The 12,549-nt window shown below is 41.2% G+C and overlaps 1 protein-coding gene across 8 annotated transcripts in view; it reads right to left on the bottom strand.

Moving 5' to 3' along the window:
• TBXAS1 (thromboxane A synthase 1) overlaps positions 1 to 12,549 on the bottom strand; it is a 341,375-nt gene that overhangs the window by 88,412 nt on the left and 240,414 nt on the right. The window lies entirely within an intron of this gene.

Below are 12,549 nucleotides of genomic sequence, written 5' to 3'. Positions count from 1 at the left end.
CAGAGGGTGGGTATTTAGCACCTTCTGGTAGTACTTATAATGGCATGTCCCAGGCGACCCACACCAGCACAGCTGTACTGCCAGTGAGTGTGCATGTGTGGGGTAGGGAGGGAAGGGGGGGATGGAGGCATAGTCTCTGTCCATTCCCCACCTACCTACTCTGAGACGGGAGTAAGCAAGCATGTTGCGCCACTTATTCACATATGCCCAAACCTAAGGTCCAGATAGCCACGCTAGGTCTGTACAGGGGAGTTGGCTTATGCAGCCACTCAAGAGCATACTAAGCCACAATCTAGATCTCTGGGCAAATCTACCCACAGTTTTTGTATCAATTTAACTGTACTGGTTGTACAATCCTCTAGGGTGGACTCTGTTTATTGATATAAAAGTGCTTATCTTAATATAACTAACTTTGGTAATAAGCGGCACCACTATAAGCATCTTTATACGACTTAGTTATATCAGTACAAAACATGTATGTATGTCTTGTTCATGCAAAATGCTTGTTGAACCATCCTTCTTTTACTAAAGCTACTTGCATATGTCAGTTTGTGCCAGAAAAATGCCACAAGAACAAAGCTATGCACAAGAGCAAGTTGACTCCAAGCCAGTTTGGACGGCAAATTTGGTAGGACTTTTAAACGTAGCCCAAAAGGTTTGGATTGACTTTTGAGAGCTGGTTATAATACTTGCATCCGACAAAGTGGGTATTCACCCACGAAAGCTCATGCTCCAAAACGTCTGTTAGTCTATAAGGTGCCACAGGATTCTTTGCTGCGGTTATAATACTGTTATGCTGACTCTAAGCCATGAGGCCAGGAGATTCATTTTCAATTCCTCAAATACCAACATAATGTATCATAGCACAGAAAGGACCCAGGGGTGACTGCAGTGCCAAGATCTGACATGCTGCAGCTTGAAAAGAAAAAGCAGGGATCAACTGTTTCTTCAAAAGGATTAAATTGGCATTTATTTATTCATTAAAGAATAAACAAAAATATTTTGAATTATTTTCTTGCATCAGATGATACAGATAAAGAAGAAGCAGAGAAAGGACAGGCAAGTGAGATAAGGCTAAGGAATGAGCAATTAATTATATAGGTCAACAGATTTAATCAGATAATATTTTTACATGACATGGGAACAAGGAGCAGTGAGAGACGAGAGGAGAAATATTTTATGTCCTGTGCTAGAGCTCTGCTGCCAGCAAACTGCAGAGAGAAACTGAAATTCAGAGTGTTTGGGTAAGGCAAGGGGGTAGCACAGAACTTCTCTAAGTTCTCCTGTGAATCTCAGTCCATCAAATGAAAGCTTGTAATTACACATGTGAATTTGGTGCCCCTGAAAGCAAGAGGCTGGATTATAGAGGCCAGTGCCAGTTATAGTATACACAAGAGCTGTGTGTACTGGCTGAGCTGATCTGCATTACACCCAGTGCCCTGCATACATGGATTTCCAAGGGTGATGAAGCATGCAAAGCCATATTACTGTATATTGCACTCAGAAATGTGTTCCATCACTTACAACACCATCCTATGCCTAAATTTAGAAATGTGCTCTGCAGTGAAAATGAATCTACTGCTAGCAAAAAGCCTCTCACGTCTAATACATGAAGAAATAAAAGAGCTGTGACTGTATTTTAACTGTTACTGTGTGATATACCTTTTTTCCCAGCTGTCCCAGTGAACCAAAGAATCAATACTTCTGCATACTTTAACTCTTCTCTGTATGGCTAAAGACTGCATTTAACAGCCCTAGGAAGACTTCATTCACGTGCTCATTCAACATTTGTTCTGGTAGTCAGTGTGTTGTGCAATAAAAGAGTCCAGCTCTTAGTCCTGGTCTACACTTGAAATTTTTTTCTGTATACCTATTTCAATTAGGTGTGTGATACTGGTAAATGCCCTACTGTGTATGCAGTTATACCTGTATAAAAGTGATTTACACCAGTATAGTTATTCCCTTTCCTGCACAGGAATAGTTAGTTATATGGTATAAATCACCTTTATACCAATATAACTATGTCAACACTAGAGGGGTTGTATTGCTGTGACTCTACCAGTAAATTTAAAGTGGTACATTTTTTCTAGTGTAGACAAGCCCTTAGTTTCAACCAGAGATAGGCAAATATGGTCAAAGATATTTGTGAATATTCTTGCAAAGCAACCCACTGGCTCCTGTTGCCTGGGAATTGTACCCACTTGTCAAGTCTCGACTTCAAATTTAGATTGCAAGTTCTTTGGGGCAGGAATTGTCCCTTACAATATGCTTGCCCACCATTTAGCAATATGAGGCCCTGATCTCATCTGAGGCCCCTAGGCTCTGCCAGAATAGTTGAAGTAATAATAATCATAATAAATAGTAGAACAGGGTAAGCAAAGTTTAGTTCACAAGAACATTTGTGGAAAACAAAATGAATTCTAGCACAAGTTAAATATTCACTAGTGTATTGTACTAAAACACTGCTATCACAATTTTGACCATTTTGTATATAATATGGAAAAGGGACACCTCTTCCTGTTTATGAACTATAGGTCATCCAACCAGAGAGGAGAAGCAAATAACTTCTAACTTATTTATACTGTGTGATTGGCCCCGCAACGAACAGGGACTATTAAAAGCCACAGTTAGTGAACAATCCATAAAAAACTTATGTTTCTTTGCATACACTATTTGAATAAAGGTGAAGAATGAATAAAACTATGAAAAAAATCACATCTTGTTCATCGATAATTCACAAAAAGAACAAAGTGGTACATTTTAACAAATCCTCCACAGTACATAGTTCATCCAGCTCTACTTTACACATCAATACAGAATGCAACATTAACAATCATGAGCCCAGTAAGAGAAAAGAGATTTCCATTTGACAGGTTGGTTATTACCTATCACAGTGAGACATGCTTTTTTTTTTTTTCTGGGATCACAACGGTTGTAAAATCATCCTTCCCCAAAAAGCACAGCATGGTGACTGGGACAAACATTGGCATAGAAACAAAAAAAGTTGGATTATTTGTCAGTTGCTGGAGGTGAGAAGAGGGAGTCTCTCAGGTACATTCACAGGGAAGAAAACACATTTTTCAGTTTGACAACAGATCTGATATCAGTAGCACCACCACATGAAGAACATTCTCTGGGCATCAAAGTTAGCTGCTGACTTACTCTTCCCAATGGGAAGTTTCTTTGATTTTCCTGGCAGGCAGCAGAAGCCAACAGAAGCTTCTATATTATATTAAATCTTGCTTAGCTAGGTTATTCCCGAGGAAGAGGGAGCTGCAATGCCAGCAGCAAAACAAAGTCGCGTCAATGAGATGGACTTCCATTTTTTATTTTTTCCCACACAAGGAAGCATCTATCATTAAACCAATGAAAGCTTCAGGTTTAGTTACTGCTTAAAAGACCATCATCTGGATGTGGTTTGCAGGAGGGTAAATGTTCAACTTTGTGTATGACATAGTTAACCTCTTTGAAATATATACTAGGACAAGTCCTGCTTTCAGTCTCTCAGAGAAAGATACTTTATTATATGCTTCCTGACACCACTGATTTGGGCCATATCATCCCTCTCATTAGTCTCCTTAAACATCACCTGGCCATGTAGAAAAATCACTTTGCCTGGAGCTAACCAGCTTTGTGCTACAGACGTGCAGCGGAAGAATAGATGTATCCTGTACTGGGGAAGGCACATCCAGCAGTATTTATCATTCTTTCTTCAATCCTCACTTTTAAGCTTCACAGCTATCAAAAGAACATAGAAATCTGTCCCTTGTGCATGCGATGCATCATAATTCTTCTCCTCATAAGAATCAAGGATCTTGGGCAGGGTCTCAAGCTCACTCAGCCTCTAACTGGGAAACTGCATTTTTACATAAAACTTTTAAGTAAGCCTATAGAGCGACCTTTTAACTACTGAATCCCGGCTTTTGGGACCCAACTGGACTTCTTGGGTTACAGTTTTGGAAGGTGAAAGGAAAGGCTCACAGACAGCACTACCGGAACCATTTCCCATGGAATCTTCATTCAGAAGGATGCTTTCAACTGCAAGGATTTCTATAAATTTTTCTCACACCTGTAATTTCAATTTAGGTTTCAGGTTTGAATGAACTAAACAATACCAAAGCAAATTACAAATGAAACTAGCAGCCAGACTGGAAAATGTAATTGGTGAAACTCTCCCAAGCTTCTCTCACCAAAGCTCTTGCCAACCCAAGCTCCACACACTCATGATGCCAAAATGAAATGCCACTAACAATAGACTGCACCAGACCTTCACAGTTTGATCATACCTCCTCTTTCCTGCATGCTTTGATTGGCATAACAAAAGAGGTTGACAGTAACATCTCTTTAGGATTCAGAGTTAACCCACTGATATGAAATGAGCAGTTCACACCTCTTTTAGGGATTGTTTCAGGCTCTCTGCAGACTCAGACACACATAACTATATTAGTCTGCCTCCAGTTCACATTTTGAAAGCTAAATTTGCAACCTTGAGGGCCAGCATCTTGGGGCCAGATCTTTGTCTGGAATAGCTTCACTGGCATAAGTAAAGCACCGGAGAATAAAACTCTTAATTGTTTTTTAATTAGAAGCTTTAATGTGGAGCATAAAATGAAGCCTTCAAGGAAGAATATCTGTCAAATTGAAACAAGATGGTCAAATCCAACTTCTGATTAAAACCACTAAGTTTCACATAAAAAACATGCAAACTCCAGCCCTCTGGAAAAAAATCCAGTCACCCCAACAAGTCAGAGATTCTCTTCTTTCTACATGTTTTAAACCAGAGATTGGAATTAATTGGGGTGCTTGAGTTGACAGGTCCTAGATTTGCACATCTGGGGGTTGAGGGCAGGGCACGCTCTGTGGAGGCTCCCAACTCTGGAATTTAGTCCCCCTCTCAGTCCAAAAGAACCAGAGTTTGTTGAACTTCAAGGCAATTGCAAAGTTTATCTTTTAACACAGGCCATGCTTAAAGTCATTGTTTGAGGGTGGTTTGAATATTATTAGCTTGGCAGGGAAACTAGTTTGTTTGCATTCACTAACACTGGCTGGCTGGCTGATTGTGGTGTTTTTATTGTAAACAAGTTGAGAGATTGATGATAGGCACATCTTATAAAGGAACAAAGCTCCTACTTTTATGAGGTTTTTAATGCAAAAGGAAAATATCAGCCCAGGTTTATTTGAAAGATCCAAGAACATTTTGACAAACCTGGTCTGAGCATAGTGTTTGTCATGAAACCCCAGAGCAGGGAAGTTCTGTGGTATTTTGCACTTGGTTCAGATAATTTCATACAGCTCAAAATAAAAAGAGTTTAGTCAATTTCCCTGGCTCCAGGAATGTCACACTGATCATGCTCATTGTACTTAGAGAGTGGTCAAACTAACTAGGAATGTCCTTGTCTGTGGAGGGAGAATCCAGACTGATTCCCTTTTCTCTACAGAAAACAGATGCATCATTATGATAACTTGATAGGGATGTTACATTACCCTGAAGTCACAGCCATGAGAAACACTGGAAGAACCTGGCAATGGAATCAACCAATAACAAAAAAATCAGGCTGCTGAAAAATATGAAGCAATTTCTCTCTGCTAGTTTCCACTTAAGGACAAAAGAGTGGTTCAGAGGGCAGGTGACAGAAGAGTGCTCAGGTTTCCCCTCTTCACATTCTGAAGAAATTTGGATGGATGGGGATCTCTCTTTTCATACAGAGAAATTAAAATACACCTTGTGGTCCACATTATAAAAGTCCAATGTATGAAGTGGGGGGGGGGGGAAGAGGAGAGGGAAAGTGGTGCTACTATACTCCCAAGACTCACTCACCATGCCCAATCCCAGAAAATTCCTCACTGGGCTAACAATCCAGAGATTATTCAGCTGTTCATTTATCGAGCACAGCAGTGAAACAAAATAAAATATAGAAATGTCAGTACAGTATATAGGCAAGTGCCAGCCTGTATTAGAGTTATTCAGAGCCTACAGAGAAAATCGTGTCATTCCCAAGATCTTCCACACAGTACGGAGATTAAAGTAAATTTGAATCTTAGATTCAGTTGCTAATGAATGAAGACGATCTATAGAGCGATGTCAAGCTGAGACAAGTTTAACATAGGTCCTTATAGTTCCTCCAGGATGAGTTGTTGAGTCTGAACCACAAAGCTCCTAGTTACAGGCTTGTCTGAGGCAACGCATAGAATAAAGAAACATGACAATTCTAGCTACGGAATTCTGCTCAATACCACACGCTTTTATTTCTCGATGAAGCAACTCCACAGTTTTCTAAAATGTAACCTTAGGTTCAAATTTCTTGGCTTTGAGACTTTTTTAAAAAAAAAACTGCAATATTCTTTATTTCTCTGCAACACCATCACCACTTAAGTTATTGATACCTATTTACAACCATAATGAACTTAAGCAAGGTTATTTTTTCTGGGAGTAATAAAATGCTCATACTTGCTGTCTGGGCAATTCCAAGATCAGCTCATGCTACAGTTTACGATCCATGGCATCAGGTGGACATCCCAAAGGAGCACTTTATAATTCCAGAAAGGGACAAGCAAGGGAATCCATATAAAAACAGTATAATGGGGAGTAACAAAATACCACAACAGAATTCCTTGTGAATGAATTAGCTACACCCAGGGCTCATCTACACACCACGGCAAAGCACGACAGAGGGGTGTGATTTGTAAAGCACTCTAACATGTTGGACTCTAACTGTATCCTGTAAATTCTGCTGGCACACTCTAAACAGTCCTTACCTGGTGTAAACGGTTTACTTGGGGCTTGTCTACACCGTGTCGGCTACATTAACGCTAATTAGATACCTTTTAGAGCCAGTGGTCTACAAATCACACCCCAATGCACTTTGTTGGCAAAACCGAAGTAGTTTACAGTTTGGCTAAAGCCACTGTGCTAATCCCTTCTGCAGTTCCACAAAGTATTTATTTACAAGAAGGATAGTTTTACTTTTTTTGGACACATTAACTGCCAGCTAAATACACAGGGAAGGGGCAGAAATAATTTTTAAAGAAGAGATGATGTCTTATCTTTTGTAACAGTGCCACTTTGAATATATGTTGATAAGTGCATGGATACTGTGGAATAGATAACACATGGCACGCACCTCTTTTTTGCATCATTAACTACATATGCGCAAATAGAGAGGGCTCTAATGCGTATACAAAGCTGTAATTCACTCTTGAGGCTTTTTTGTTATCATAAAACGAAGAGAGTGACAGCAGTTTGAGCAGTTTATGAACAGTAGCAAATCCCCAAAAAGGGATTTCTTTTTGAATACTGAACTGAAGAGGAAGGATGTACTGCATGGCTAGGAGGACTGGTAACAGAATATGGAACCTCCCATCTCCAGGTCATCAGATGAAACTCAGTCTGGTAACCAAAAGTCATCTACTTTCTGACAGCTGGTTGGTAGTTTATCAGTGCTGGTGGTCCCAGACCAAAGCATAATGAAATTATGTAAACATGACAATTCCTTTCCCAACACACACAATTAGAACCATTGTTGGCAGTGTCAGAAGAGAGGCCAACAATGTAATGGGGAAAGACTATGCTACTCTCCCACATCAACCATTATTCTCTCCAAGTCAGGAATGAGGCACATTGGCTGTGAGTGATGTGTCAGGGCAGGGACCACCTCTCTGTTCTGTGTTTGTGCAGTACTCTGATCCCTGACGAAAGCCCCTGGGCACTACCATAATACAAATAATAAATAATAGTAAGAATAATTTTGGGGAAAGCTTGAGCTGTTGTTGCCCATACCACGTCTGTGCATAAAGGGTCTTATCTGGCTTCCGTTGACTTCAATCAGCTTTCAGAAGCACCCCACCCAAATCAACATACAGTACCAAACAGACACAGTATTAGTAGTTATAAGATCTCTCTCTCTCTCTCTCTCACACACACACACACAGCATTCTGAAGTTTATTTTGACTCCCAAATCATTATCTGACATTCTTCCCCTCCTTTTCTCAGAGTGTGGTGTTTGTGTGAGAGAGGTAAGGACGTTGGTATGTAAAGCCATGGAAGCATAATCACCGACTGACATGCCAGTTACCGAACACAAGACTGATGATTTGGGTTGCTGTTGCAAGAGCTCAATGCCCCATTTTTTCTCCTTTAGAGATTATAATGGTATTAGCTTAGACTGAATCCCTAATTAATTATCAGTTCTATTTACAGCGTTGGCCTGACGTTCAACACCAATGTGCTGTTAGTACTTACTGCCGTGAGGATTGTGAGGTCCACCCCAACATTGCTTTTATTCTTCATCCTTTTTAAAAATGGCTTAAAAGTGCCTCAGTCTCCTTCTACTCTCCTCCACATGCTTAGCACACCCTCCCCAAACCTGTTTGCCAATCCATCTCCATCGCCTCGTGGAGCCACCTGCATACATGCCTTACTGGGTTACCATGTGATTGTATTACTGGCACCCGCCTTGTCCTTCCTCACCCTTTCTCCTTGGTCTAAGACCCTGTTGTGTCACACTGAGGCTGTGCACACTTTGGGGCAGGGAACATGGCATTACTTGGGTATGTGAGGTGCCTAGCTCATTTTGGGGTGCTCAAAATTAATAATTGTCAAGTATTACACGATTGTGATTATTTATATTTATTAATAATAAATAGCATAGTTATGCCATTTATTATTATAATTATTGATATATGTTAACAAATAATAACAACTGCTATTACTATTTCTTCTTTGCGCAACCATGTCTCTTCAGCTGGGGCTCTGTCATGCTACTGGGCTATCTAGTCACCAAACAGGCCTTAGCTCTAAGTTAGGACTTAGTCCACATTTTTAGGTCACATTAAACTAACCTCTAACTAAAACACATTAGTAGCCTCGGGGGAAGGCATATGTGCATAGAGGAGGTTGCTGTTGCCAGGGTTAGGATGATGGGTAAAATTGGTATTGGGAGGGGAAGATACATTGAACATGCACAGGGTAATCAATGACAAATTGTGTTGTTATCTGCAGTTTCATGAATGTTCAGTTCAGTTATGGGTTTGATCCAATAGATGGCTCCTTAGTAGCAATAAGCATTTTCCCTTTTCCATTCGAGAGTTTCAATCTGACTTACTAGTATTGACACATACATTATATTGCAAACACAGGCATTTTGCATACACTGATAAACACATACAAAAATTATGCGTGTGTGTGTGTGAGTGAGACAAAGAAAAATAAGAGGACTTTGTGTATCTTGCTATGCCCTTTACACAAAACACAAGAATACATGAAGAATGGTAGTCTGACATCTCTATTGTCTGGAATGCTCTCGAAATTCAAGTCTTCAACACAACAGCAGAATACATCAACACTTGAGTTGAAAGTATTCAGAATACAAACTGCCTGTCTCCTCAACAATACCTGAACATGTCCTACTTCTTGCAGAGACCCTGACTGATCAATACTCACGAGTTATAGCCAGCATTGTTTAACATAAAAATTATTTTTCTGAAAAATCATATCGTATGGTAATTATTGACTTGACAGCCCAGGAGGACTCTATGCATTCCATATACACATTTACACAATGTGCAAATTAAGCATTATAATGACTAATACTATAATTCATGTGGTGAGCAGATCCGGGTATTCTTTTGCTATTCAACAACTTTTATTTTCCAGAACAAAATGTAACAACAGAATAATAATTAACAAAGTTGAAACATGTCAACTGTGTAAATGCAAATAATATATGTCTAATATATGTAATTCCTCCTAACTAGAGCAGTGGTTCTCAGCGTTTTTGTACTGGGATCCTCCCTCTCATCTAGCTGAAATCAAGCCAGGACCCCATCCCCATTCAGCAGTATTTAAAGGGCAGGGTGGCCATGACCCCTGACATGTGTTTGTAATCCCCCTGGAGATTGCAACAACCATGGTGAAAATGGAAGAAAACAGTATATGCAGCAAATGTATTAAATGTTTCTCTAAGAAACTGGACCATAATTGCTTAAATTCCTGCTGCTTAAACTCTGATAGGACCCTATACAATCAAGCAGATCTGTCAACCTCATATACCCTTCTGTAACATCTAAAGTTCTCAAAGTTCCTACTGCAATAGAAAACTTTTAGATATTGTTTGTTTTGAAAAGAAAAAATGGCCTGAGTTTTACTACAGTTAAATCTTTCAGCCCCCTAATGTTAATAAATTTGGATCCATAGTAGTGACTGTGCTCATAATCAGATTAATTTTCCCTAATATTTCATCAAATTTCAAAGTTTAATACTGCAAATCAAAGCTTTTAAAAATTCATCTAAAAATAGCAAACAACCAACACTTTGTTTAATCCCTACTAAAATCATGCTTAGGTCAGATCCTGGCCAGTTCTACAGCCCCTTTAGAGGCACCCTGGTGGCACAAAAGAGCCATGAAGCTGGCATGACTGGCTCACGGAGGATTCCTCCAGCATACAGAATGTACTGAGGATGTGGCCAAGAGAAAAGGAACAGAGTGCTACTGTGCTCTGGTGAGCCCTCACCTGGCCCCTTTGGGGGACCATCAAAACCACCTGTCATATTGTAAAGCAGCCCTAAGATTTCTCTAAATTGTGCTGGGGACAGAATTGACCCCCTAACTGACCCTAAGATCAGAGGAGCACAAAGGCAGTATGAAAACCACAGCTTGGCCAGACCCAAGGATCAGCACCCACGGATGCACAGTTTCACCCTAGGTTTTTTTTTTTAAACAGCTGAGTTATAAACCAGCCCCCAACCCCCAGTCACCAAAGGGAGACCGTAACTGAAACACTGACAACAGCTTTTGCTATAGAACAGTTTTAATAAGCCATTGTGGTATTCATTAAGCTGTTAATAATGGATTGTGGCACAAAGCAATTTATCAAGGTTCCATTGTAATTAAAATCACTGAATATTTGGGCAATCACAAAACACCGACCTAGCCCTTTGTGCTTCTGAAATTTTACATTCTGATATGAATTCTGACTCTCTCTCCTTGGAGACCAGCAAAGAGTGGGTTGTAATTGATACATTTTTAATTGCAATTACATTATTAAAAGGTGTATATTTCAGTTAAAATAAAAAATGGGACACTCAGCAACCCTCCTTGTTCCTTTATTATTCAATGGAAGGTTTTGCTTTTTAATGCTTTTAAACATAGCTGCATTATTATTGCTAAAAGGATTGTTGAAGAAGGAGTACTATGAAGAAAGTAGCTACACACAGAAATTTCACAGAATCTGGTGTCACCAGGTTTCATAGTCAGAGTCCACATAGAAGTTGATAATTTTGCCACTGAGTTCAGTGGAGCCAGGATTTCACTCCCAGATTTTAAGGCCAGAAGGGACCATTATGATCATCCAGTCCAATGGGTCCCAATTGTTTTACCTAAAGCAACTGCATTTTCTCTTTCCTGGGGATTCCTCATTACCTCATCTCCCCCTCCCTTCCCCTTCTGAGCCATCCAGCCCCCTGCTCCCCACTCTCCTCTCCTCAGCTATCCAGATCTCTGCTCCCCATACTCCTTGCTCAGCATCCCCCAGCCCTCTTAATCCTGCTCCTCCAATCCTGACCCCTCCTGCCAGGGCAGGCTCTAACTTTTTTGCCGCCCCAAGCAAAAAGAAAGAGCACCGCCCTGCCGTAACACCCCCCCCACACACGAGTGCCGTGCCGCTGAACCCCCCCCAAGTGCCACGCCGCCCAAGCCCCCCGCTTCCCGCAGAGCACTGTGCCGCCCAAGCCCCCCACGCCTCCCAGCGCCGCGCCACGCCACCCAAGCCCCCGCCCCCTCCGAGCGCCACGCCACTGAAACAAAAACAAACAAAAAAACCCCTCCAGCACCGCCTGGCCGAACCAAAAACGAGCACCCCGCCCCAAGGTGCCACCCAAAGCACATGCTTGGTCGGCTGGTGCCTGGAGCCGGCCCTGCCTCCTACAGCCTCAGCTACGCCCCCTGTCCCTGTGACCAGGCCATGATCACTTCCAGGCTGCTGACTGTCTGCTCATGGACTCAGGCCATTTCTTCTGCACTTCTGCTGCTGCCTGGATCCTGGTCCTCCACATTGCTGTCTGCCCAGGGGAAGTGAGAGCGTGAGGAGGGGCAGAAGGGAAAAGTGCCTCCAGGCACATGTGATTCACTGATGGATTTGGACTCACTGATTATCTGACCTCCTGCATAACACAGTTAGGGTGACCAGATGAGAGGGAGAAAATACTGAGACACATGGGAGCAGCAAGAGGGAAAAAAAAAAAAGCCAAGTGCTGCCGGCGGAGCAGCAAAATAAATAAATAAATAAAAAAGGCAAGTGCTGCCAGCGGAACGAAATATCGGGACAAATTGCGTCTTGACCAAAGATCAGTTGGGACCCAGGACAAACACCTAAATATTGGGACGGTTCCGATTTTATCGGGACGTCTGGTCACCCTAAACAGTCTGTAGAATACCATCTAGTGATTCCTTCACCAAGCCTAATAATTTCTGTTTGATTTTTTACAAGGAGATCCCATCTCAACGGAGAGACCTGAAGTTATGGAGAATCTACCACATCACTTGGTAAATTAT

This window comes from Mauremys reevesii, linkage group 1 (assembly GCF_016161935.1).
Source record: "Mauremys reevesii isolate NIE-2019 linkage group 1, ASM1616193v1, whole genome shotgun sequence".
NCBI classification, from domain to species: Eukaryota; Metazoa; Chordata; order Testudines; family Geoemydidae; genus Mauremys; species Mauremys reevesii.
The sequence above is the reverse complement of the archived record's forward strand: the minus strand, read 5'-3'. Positions and strand labels throughout refer to the sequence as shown.